Raw genomic sequence first — 12,005 nt, forward strand, 5'->3', positions numbered from 1 at the left:
TTACATCTTGAACTTTTTCCCAATTTGTCAAAATTACAACCACAAAATTCCATGTTTTTAGGGGAATTTTATATGATAGAGCAAAAAGAAAAAAAAGTTGCTCTTGTTTGTAGAGGACACAGCGGACATGTGGAAGAATGTGGTCTGGACAGATGGAACCAAAGTTTCACTTTTTGGACTAAATGCAAAATGCTGGGGGGAGTGGAGGTTCACATCTTAGCAGAATGACAACCTAAAATGTTCAACCAGAGCTACATTTGAATAGCATAAAGCAAGCAAGCACATGTGTTAGTCAGAGGCCAGAACTAAATTCATTTGACAATATGTGGCAAGCTGGCCAAGCTCAGCTGTTACACAAAGAGGAACAGGAACATATTTCAGTCTCTAGAAGCTCAAAGCTGGAGAAGAACTCATTACTGAAATCTACTTCCACAGAAATACTGACTCAGTGGTGATGAATACAAACACATGCAATTCTTTGGATTCTTATTACTATAAAATGTTCAAATTGTATTATTTTTCCTTCCACTTCACAATTATGCAAGAAAATAATAATAATAATTTTAAAAAATCCAGAGCCTTGAAAAACACCTTTTCATAGCACTACAGTGAAGAGATCGGTTGAAGAGAGTGTTTACATTTGTTTTAGTTGCTGAAAATGTTCCCTGAAGGCAGGGTGGACTCTCTGTTTGGCTCCAAATACCAGCGAGGCTTCACGTACGAACTCTTGTTCTCTCATTACTCTGACACATCTGAACTGCACTCAGAGCTTGGGCATATTTTCATTCCATTGTGATAAAAACTACTCCCTGTTTCATTCCTCCTCTTCCTCCATCTCCACCTCCTCCATTTCTGGACATTCTTTTTTTTTTTTTTCCCTCACCCTCTCACACTGTCCTGTCCTTCAGGACCCCACCCCGTGTACTTCGTCAATTTTTCCTCTCATTCCTTTGTTGCAACATTGTTTTGGCTTTCCAGGTTCCGCATTCTTCTGTACAGCATACCAACCTGCCTGTCGGACCGCCGGAAGAATTTCTGGCCCGTGATTATCTGCTCATATTTCATGAGCACACACATACATGAGCGCAGAAGGAGAAGCAATAAATTCACAGAATTGGGTTTACTCTTTCATTACCTCTACAGAAAGGTTTATTGTTTCTTGTTGCAGGCAGTACAATAATTCACTGATATGGTTCAGGCTGCCTGAATCGCACTGATTTGTTTTTTTAGTGATCACTTGGAAGAAATCAGTGTTTGCTCTATCAGATGTCAGACAGTTCTAAGTGTTTGTGTTGAAAATTAAAAACACGTTTAGTGGGTTAATTTTACTCGAATTTGGAAATTGATTAAAATTAAATGATATACGTGTAAAAATTCTGAAATATTTATCTGCACATATGTACATTTGTAAGAATTTTAAAATTTGCCAAGAAAATGTACTTTATGTTCCCTAGAATGAATAAACCAGTTGCCGTCTTGTATGCAGCCACAGCCGACAGATTAATGCATACTCTCTCTGATGCATGCACACGTTCACTACCAGTTAGCAGTGGGTGTTAATTGTGTTGGGCCTCAGGGCAAAAATAACATTACACCCAAGGCAGAAAGCGTTCTCTTTTCTTTTCCTCCTCCGTTAAGACAAAACAACAGTCTCATAAAAAATTGTGGGGATAAACTGTACCTTCTTCAAAAATATGCAAATGATTATTACAATTTAGTTTCACACCTTTTGTCCACGTTTTCTTTCTTTTCTTATTTAAACCTCAAATCCCCCAGTGAGTCCCTGTAGAGGGTGCTTTCAGGACTATATGACTGTTAATTGCTAATTAGGCCAGTGTAGCAACAGACTCCTGTGTGAGGTGATGGCACTGTGTCGCTGTACAAAGAATAATTACAATGAAAGGTGCTGGAGGAACGTGTCAACATCTGTTCCCTGTATGCCAGACACATATATATATAAAAAAAAAAGGTTTCTGAGAGGGGCTTGAACAAACATGGCAGGGTTGAGCTCGTGCTGGTGGGGTGAGAACTGAGGGGAATGCTCAGCGGTGGTTTTAACCAAACTTGTCCATAAAATAACCACTGAGAACAATCACGTGTCGGTTTATGTGAACTGAATGTTCTGATGCTGGTGATTGTAAAGGCTTTTATTGCAGAAATTGTCATGCAGTTGGGAACCCATGGTGTTGTTCTAGGACATATGATGTCTGGGGGCGATTTAACAAGACAAAGCTAATGAATTTGTTCTGAGTAAGGTCATACGGGGAAAACCTGTCACTATATGTGCTTTTGCACACACACATTCTCATCCTTCCAAACTGCATCCCATAAAAACACCAATCCTCTGCACTGATAAAAAAAAACTAAACAAATATCCGGCAATGATCAATTAAATTGATGTAAAAGTATGTATATATTTTATTTGGTATATTTTATTTCATCAATGTTTCCTGGAAGAAGCTAAGGGTTTAGCAGCTAAAAGACACCGACACAAATCACAGGATTTTTGCAAGCTTCATTTATTTATTAATTAAAAATTTAGACTTAATATGTTAATGTAATAACTTAATTACCTACTAACATATTTAGTGTTCTGAATAACTTAAACAGCTGCAACATAGTTTTATAAATTTAAGTTGCTGTTTTTGAGCTCTGATGTGAAGCTAGTGATTGCACATCCAAAGACTATAAGGCTTGTTAAATATAAATAGCTGCTGGTGGATAACTAATAGGAATGTTGTTTTTTTATTACCTGAAGGAACTAATAAGCCAAGTTTGGCAGGGTCATTTTTTAGAGGTCTATGGAAAAACTGAAAGCTGAGCTTTTAAATTTCTTACAACCGGATTGTTTACTGCCCTCAATCAGGAAGCATGGAGGTTTTTTTGTGTGTCTCTGTTTGCCTGTCTCTTATTTTGCAAACTAAATCCAAAGGATTTGCAACAACATACAACACAGAGAATAAGAATTTACCAAAGTACATCAAATTTGTCTTTATCAATGGTGAAATGCCAAGTATATATATAACGCTGCGTTCCCTACATCCCAGGTGGAAATGCAAGAAAAAACGTCGCCTGAAAACAGAATTCCTGCCTTGGAAAGTCAGAGATCTACAAGCAAGCCTCCAGTTACATGTGAAATATGGCTGCCATGAATATAAAACATAGTGAAAGATGCCATCACAAATGATTTTGTTAGCACTTCTGACCGTTTTCATGCCATTAAAACCAGTGGTTCACGCACGCACCGATATATACTAAAATGTTTCTTTCTTTAAAATGGACACATATACATTGCTACGCATGAGCTGAAACTGGATTTCAAGGTTCAGTTTTGACCCAGTTTGGGAATACCTGGTGACAATTGAAGCCGTCAGAAAAATAACCAGACATACACGTGTTCATCTCTGTTTAACTGGGGGTTAGAGTGTAAAGGTCAAGGGGAAATGCGTCGCAAATCACAAACAAAATAGCATTTTCAAAGAACACCATTCATAACGATCTCAGGAGTCAATAATAGCAGAAGACTTGCTCCCATGCATGCACACACAAACATCTCCTCCCTGTGCAGCCCTGACTCTGTGCCCTTTTGAGGTTTGGGGGATGCAGCACGCTTTAGAGGCTTGTCTGTGGGCTGAACTATTCTGCAAAACACATGTTGTTCTAATAGATTTAATATGGCTGTAAATTACAGCGAACAGAGTGCAGCAGCATCAGTGCCACTCGAATGGAAATGAGCACCACTCGAGTGCTTTTTAGCAGTTTTCACACTCCATCTTCATATCCATGCTAAGTACATTCTATTCTGTAGCTACAGGCTTGTTATTTTTTCACCTCATATTTTAAAATTACCCATAGTTCATGTTAGTTTTCAACCACCAAAGCACATAGCGTGCACTTCTTGTTATTCTATGATTAATTTATTGCTTCATTTGAATTAATTAATTATTCAGGCAACAGATCAACCAAAATAGATGTAAATGCCAATGAAGGTGAACCTACATTGGGCCCGTCTCTTATTTTGCAACCTAAGTCATTAAAAATTCATCCATATTCTTGGTTTTCTGCTTTGCATGTTTTTAAAATGCAAATATCTCGACCGGTGGTATTAAAACAAAGCACATATGGATACACATTCATATGAGATTATTGCAAAAGGTGAATGTATGTGAGAGAAAGCGAGGGAGTGTATGTTTAAACTGTTGATTGCGTTTGTTTGGGAGGAAGTGGGGGTGGAGGCCCACATGCAAGGCTCATTTTAACCTGCGCCACTGCCTCATTAGGCCTGCCTTCGTTGCCATGGTTGTCTATTAGAGCAGCGGAGATTAAAGACTCATTTACATGTGAAAGAGAAGAGCAGTAAAGGAGAGCGAGAGGGAGTACAAACTAGTGCTCTCAACTCACTTGAGTGTGCTGCAGAGAAGAGGGTCACGTAGCCCCTCGGGCGAATGTTTGCAGAGGCTTTAGCCAACATTTCGGCCTTTAGCGTTTATCAGTGTGTGTGGCTTGGCTTTCAAAATATTGCGCTGACCCTTGTGTCAGTTTATGCAATCGCCATGGCTTTCTGCATTAGCTTTATCGCAGTTGAATACATTGAACCAGATTCTAACTATTACAAGTGAGGGCCCGTGTGGCTTGTGGTTTGAGACGCTCATCCTGTAATTTGCTGCATGTGAACTACTCTGCTGCTCCTCATGTTTCCTGTTTGTCTGTAGCGTCAACTGGGAGCAAAATGTCTCATAAACACAAAGCTTCTGCATACATTACTTGTTGTGAAAAAGTAATACCCTTACAAGCATCTTCTTTCTTTTTTTTACATTTTGTTACACATCGAGTAAAACCAAAGATTGCCAAAAGATGACAGAGTAAATAGAAGATTACAGCTTTTCAAGTGATGATTATATTTATGAGGGGGAAGGAAAAGCTATCCGAATCAACCTGTCACTGTGTGAAACAGTATTAGACCCGAAATCCAATATCAGGTTGTGCCACTCATGGGTGCAACAACTGCCATTAGGGTGTTGCAATAAACAGCAATGTCTTTTACATGGCTGTGGAGGAATTGTTCCCCTGTCTTCCATTTAGATTTGTTCTAATTCTTCCCCAGTGGAGGATTTTCGAGAATGAAAACCTGTTTAAAGTCATCACAACAGTTTCAGAGGTGAATTAGCTGGTGTGTTTTGAATCATTGTCCTTTGGCAAAACCCAAGAGCGGCAGATATCGTCGTCGTTTCATTGGTCGTGTTAATGCCGTCTCATTTCACAAAATATCTTCCACCGAGTGATCATTATAATGCTTTTTGGCAAAAATGAGAACGGTTTTTGTTCTTTTTGGTCAGCATTTTCACCTTACAGCTCTTTTGACATAATTTCTGTCCAGTCACATTTTTATTGTGGAATTGTGAAGACTCACATTAACTAAGGCAAGCTAGCTCTGTAGTGTATTGTAGGTTTTTCTATGTGCTTTTTGACCTCCTTATTGGCTCATGGATGAGCTCTTGTAATCATCTGGGGGCGTTGGACACTTTGCAATGTTCCATGTTTTCTTCAGTTGTAGTTAATGCCTTTTAATTGCTTTAGATTGGGGTGTGCTTTTTGCTTTTTGAGATCTTCACTTTATTTCCTTCATGTGTGACAGGTTCTGTTCCAGTAGTCAGGCTTAAGTGCAGAAATTTTAAAGAAATACAGAAGCAGGTTGGTTTGTGGAACTTTTTCCCGTTTGAAAATGAAATCCAAAATAAATATAAAACTCGGTTTTATATTTACTTTAGTTACCTAAGCTAAATATTAGAATTTTGCTTTGACGATATGGAAAATCCACGTGACAGAAGAACAAAAACTGAAGAAATATGTAATGGGGCAAAAACATTTCCACTGTGTATTTGATGGTGCAGAGAAATTAACACCAAAAATGTTTGTAAAGTTGCATAACTTCCTGGTTTTAACAAACACTCTTGTTTCTAGCTGTTTCCACAAAACTCAACAAAACTAATGCAAATGTTCCAAAATGATGATACAGGCAGTTGTGGATGGTTTTATGGATTTATGACACATTAGGAAGCTTTAGGACCGAGACTTCTTGTCGCAAGTTGCTACAATTGTCAGGAACTTTGGCAATAGACACACAACTTAGATTTACTTTTTGCATTTTTGCTTTGACTTGGAACAGTATGAAACTGTGCATTTTATGAGATTATTAAATTATTACATGGAATTCTTAAAATCTAATAACCAATAACCCTGAGTAAAAAAATACCATGGTTTTATGAAATATATTTCCATATTTACTCAAAAATAAAAACATATGTAGCACAATTTATTTGCTTTTATGTAAAACAGAAAAGACACAAATTCTACAATAACACAAAGTGATTAAAACAAGTATTATAATGTTATACTATTTTATTACCTCTTCTTTTATTTGGATAAAATAAAAGAAGAGGTAACATAGGCTATGTTAGCCTATAGGCTGTAATCGGTAACCAGCCAACTGGCTTAGTTAAGTCAAATTTGCAAACTTTAAGATAGGATTTAGCATATTGAACACTTTAAAGGACTAAACTGGAATCTATACTCACATTTTGGTAGTTCCATATGAAGCAAGTTTATATTTACCACCTTAAAAAGAAAGCATATTAACATATTTACATTAAAAGGCATAGAACATTTTAAAAAGAAACAGTTGTGGAAAATCAAAACCAATAGATAGCTAAAACATGACATTAATCAAAATCAATCAATATGCTTTTCCCTTCACAGGAAAACATCTCCATATACTTTTGGTTTTAATCATTTCATTTAAAGGATCCAACGCTGCCTCTCCTTGGAAAGCTCTGGTCCTGTGAACATTGAGCAGGCAGGACCAACTGGGTGTTAATTATTCCTATATAACAATGAACCATGGGTACCTTTTGCACTGAATTATTGATCAATAGTATGATTTTAAAGTCTTTTCAATTCAGTCACTTTAGAGCTGGTATGAAATATTTTCCTGGTTTTGGCCATGACACTTTAAAGACACCAAAACTTCAATCTAACCTGCTGAAAACAAGAAGACCCCCTAATTCTGAAATATTTTTGGGAAAGTTGCCTGATTTAGATAAAAACCTATTTGTGTACTAAGGTCATCTCAATTACTTGAGTTTTGGGACCACAAGCAATGATTTCTAAATGTTCCATGTCAAACTAAAAGAAAGTCTAACCCATTCATTCAATTATGTAACAGCACCAATTAATCAGTTACTGCAAAGGACTTTGATCAAGTGGTGACAAAATAAAATAAAGGTGACTATCATCAGCATACAGTATGAGATGATACAACACTTAATTTGTTATACACCATAAAAAAAGAATAAATATATATATTCTTCCATATATTTACGTTTTTTTTTTTTTTTTTTTTTACAGTGTAGAGGAAACCAGTTGAAACCAGGGGTGGAAATTAATTTTTTCTCCACCAGCCACAGTGGCTGGTAGAGAAATTCTTTTTACCGGCCACTCAGACATTTCACCAGCCACTGATTTTTTCTTTTGATTACAAACCCCATCTGTACAACAAATTTATAAAATATACGATTTATTCTTAACTCTATGAAAAACGATTTGCTGACAATAAGTTTACCAGACATATGTACATATACAGACTAATTTAGCATAACAAAGCATGGATACCTTAGCAGAGGTGTAAAGCAATAAGTTCACTTGAAGTAATTACTAACAGCAAACTTTAACTACACAGCCCTAAAATTCTTGCAATCATTTCCTATGTTGAACGTTTCCACATTTAGGCTACAACTCCCCCAGATAGTATTAAGTTAAGATGCGTCTAGTGATTCTTTTTTTTAATTTACATTTTTAAAGGGTTTCAATAGCTGTTTTCTATTCTATTTGTTTTACCTTACTTATTACGTTTTCTATTGAAATTCACAATTCGTATTTTTACTAAAAATATCTCAGAACGTGTTTATTATTAATTCCACGGCCATCATTATCCCAGTGTTTTTCAATCTGCCTGCTAGCTTAGCGTTAGCTTTCCCCACTCACTCACACCTGCCCTCCTGCCCCTGCGTGAACATGTTCACTAATTCTTACAGGGCAGCAGCAGATAATCTGAACTCTTCCTCAATCTGTCCCTCCTCACATCTCTCTCATCCTCCTCCTCCAACGATAATAAATCCCCTGAATCGCTAATTTTCCCTCCTTCTCTGCTCCTCAATCTGCTCCAGCGGTCAAAAATTGTGTGGTAAATTTATCAGTTAGCCTGAATGGGCTTATGAGCTTGTTAGCTTTGTTATCGTAGTTTTTGTGACCCGCCCGGTCTCATATCCGCTCACTTTGCTCTGACTCCGGTAGCTGAAATAACGCTATTTATAAACTTAGAGGGGAGGACTGAGGGATTTCATTGGATAAACCCAATGTCCGTCAATAAAATCAACCAATGGGCTGTCGCCATCGATAAAAATTATATTTCATGTACTTTTTTGTTAAATTATGACAGCATAGGGCCGCCACATATACAGTATGTGCATTAGTCTGTATCCCAGATGGTCAGTCCTCCCCTGGACAGAAGTTCAAACTGAATGGAGCTTTTTTTTTTTTTCTGTTCAAATTGTCAACTTGCCACAGTGGCGGGTGCTAATTTCCACCCCTGGTTGAAACTCTCAGATTAAAAATGGTTAGATGTATTAATGCTATGATTTATGCTTCCTCTCCTAACCAACCTCATTGACTATTGATCATTAATAAGGCAAATAAGCTAGCTATCAACATGTATTTTCATTGAGTAGAGAATTTAACATTATAAAAAGAATCAGAATGTCTCAGTGTATTTGTATTCACTGCTGGATCTGTTTGTGGAGAAGTATTAGATTTCATTGGAGTGTACATGGGAACCTGGGTTTCACTGTGTGGACAGACAGCTGGAAGCTTTGCATACTGCATGTGGATGAACATCTGGCATCTGTCACAGCTGATCCTCCAAAACATAATCTGAAATAGGATGTGAGGGAAAGAGGTGTGTGTTTGTGTGTGTGTGTGGGGGGGGGGGAACGGACGGACCTGAGACTGAAGTACAGCTTAGGATAACATTTTAGAAAAGACATTCAACGGGAGTAGCATTATTAAGATTTGAGGTTTTGTGTTCCACCTGCTGCATCTTCTGCAAGTTGCACAGGAGAAGTTGAGCATGCAATCATGGGAGGCATGAGTCACGTCCTGCTCTGAGTCGCTTTAATGTTCATCTTCAACCAAAGCAGGAAAGGCAAACTGGAGCACTCTGTTTCACTCTGACTCACTCCACCATGGCGGTTTTGACCAAAACAAGCCACAAGATCTACCCATTGGCCTGTGAACCTGTGTTGCAGCAGTGAACCGTGAACGTGCTACTTCTTAGAACAAAACCGACAGCAGAGCAAAACAAAGTCTTAACATTTTACTGAAAACAACAAGACACACACACTGAGTGTTACCACCACTGGCCTAACAGAACTGTGGATTATTACCACCCCCTCACATGAATAGTTCACACAGCTTCTCCCAGCAGAGATTCAGCCATATTTTAGATTCCAAATAATTCTGTGGGCCACAGGCAGCAGCAGACAGCGAGGAGAGATTCTTCTCTATGAATATTAATATGTGGTGTAGGGGGGTTTGGGAGGGTGAAGAGGGAACCAAAACCTCCTCCAAATCCTTGGCAGATAAACTGGTGGAGGAAGAGAGATGATTACACGCATGGTTTTTCACAGGGCTCCCCCAGATCTCATTTTCTATAGTGCATTTTAATGGGATCCTCGAACATACCTCGGCCAGCTAAGTGTCTGTATGCCATCATTAGGGCCTGCTTATTTATAAGTATATATATATATATTTTTCTAAAGTTTTTTTTGGTGAATTTTTAATGTGGGTCTGGCCACAGCATGGTCCTGTCACGGCTTTTATGCCAGCAGAGAAACCAGGCTGTGCCGACCTTTTGTCTTTGTAATGCGCCGTATGTATCACTGTCATTTAAATGCGGCCTCTGACAAAGGAGGGATGTGAGAGATGGATGATACGAGGCGCTGAAATAGGAATCAAAGTCCTTCTCTGGTGGCGATGATGGAGGAGGTCTCCATGAAGGCCTGGGGGTGGAGGTGTGGGGGGTTTGGACATATGTGTGACATGGAAACATGACAGAAAATTAGCTCAGATGAAGAAGAATCACCTACGTTTATTGATGTTCTTCTGCGTTTTCAGTTTTTGTCTTCATTTCAGGATTTTGGTTAACATATTGAGAATAAAAATCCAGAATGATCCTTTAATCTCCCTGAATTAGTTTGACATGATTTCCAGTTTGGAAATCCGACACTCTCGTATTGATCCTCATCCCCTCTCTGTCCACCTCCTGTTTATTGCTGATAGCCATCAGGGTGACCCGAGCACACTCAGGGGACTATTTAATTACACGCATTCTCCTCATGGCCATCAATAATCCAAGCCATGCAATCATTCATGCAGCCATTTTTATCAATACTTTCACGGGAGCTGAAGTCAAACTCCGCTTCAGTGAGGTATCATCATTACTCAGTTCATTTTATAATTTTGAAGTTCACAAATGGCTGTCAGCTGGGTGTTTAAATGGGCTTGTGTGTGCAGTCTGATTGGGACTATTTCAGTATGTGGGGTCAAAATAAAAATATTATATAATATCTCTTTCTTTATCTAAATAAAAAATTGTATTTACATATAAATCATGGTTATTATGGTCATTAAAACTTTACATTTGAAGTCTAGCCCATATTTTAACAATTGTTTTGCATGAATAACTCAATTTGTGCACTTCAGACTAAATTTTCTACAAATTGAAAAAGATGAAGAACCTTATGGTTTTTTTATTTTTATGATAGAGTGGTTAGTGTTTCAACTTGTAACTTTTCGGTGCTAATTTTCTCAAATAATCAGATGACGTCTTTACTTTAAAAACACAAAGTGTTTTGTCATTTTATGTATTTTTTTTATAAGACTTCAAATTATTTCAAAAGTGGTTTCTCCTTGTAAAATATGTCAAGTGAATTTAAACTTAAGAAAACAAATCAGTGTTTGCATGGAGAGAGATGAGAAGCTAAAAAAGGTTGTATAAGAGTGCACACTTGTATAACACTTTGCTGAAGCACCTTTTGATTTTATTACTTCACCAGGTCCTCTTAAGTTCACACTTCCCATCAGACTGAGTCTCACAAACCTGAAATAAAGTTCACCATTCCTGTTTTTTTTTTTTTTATCATTTATTGGAAGCTAATGTGCAGAAAGGGATTATGGCCAAAGTCTTTGGGGAATATATGTTGAAGTGTTATTGATATGTTTGACACAAAAACAACACACCATGTGCAAAAACACAAACACCACGTTCACATATTGAAACTGGGTTGAGCAGATGATGAATCCTGTGAACAGTGGAAGCGTTGTGTCCCGTATGGCGCTGCTTTTCCTCTGGTGGAACTGCAATTTTACCAAATCGGGTTAAAATTAAAAACAGTTCTAAGTTACCTAGAGGGCTCAAGATGAGAAAATTTCATTTTGAGAAGAACTTTAACTATGCATTCAAATTTTAGATGCAGCTATGTCTGGATGCAAGAATCAGGTTAGCAAAGTTTTTTTTTTAAATTTGTTTAATTTCCACTTCCCCAAATTTTTAATACGCTGACTTGTACTGTCCTAATGTCACATTAACCCCTTTAATGCCTCAACTATTTCCAGTTGGCCAAAAAATTTATGTCTTGTGTTTTCGCTATCAAGACATGTTGAATAGAGATTATTAATTTGAAGTTTGCACCTTCCATTATCATTTTTTTTTAGCTAATTTATTTATGATGGTGTTAATGTTTTATGCTTTGCTGGGAATGTTCTGTAAACTCTGTGTGCTGCTGCCAGCCTGGTTCAGGATTCTCTTGCAAAAGAGATTTTTAATCTCAATGGAGTTTTCCTGATGAAATAAAGGTTTAAAAATAAATAAAGCTAGTGTAAATGCATGTATG

Source organism: Xiphophorus couchianus, chromosome 16 (genome assembly GCF_001444195.1).
Source record: "Xiphophorus couchianus chromosome 16, X_couchianus-1.0, whole genome shotgun sequence".
In the NCBI taxonomy this organism is placed as follows: Eukaryota; Metazoa; Chordata; class Actinopteri; order Cyprinodontiformes; family Poeciliidae; genus Xiphophorus; species Xiphophorus couchianus.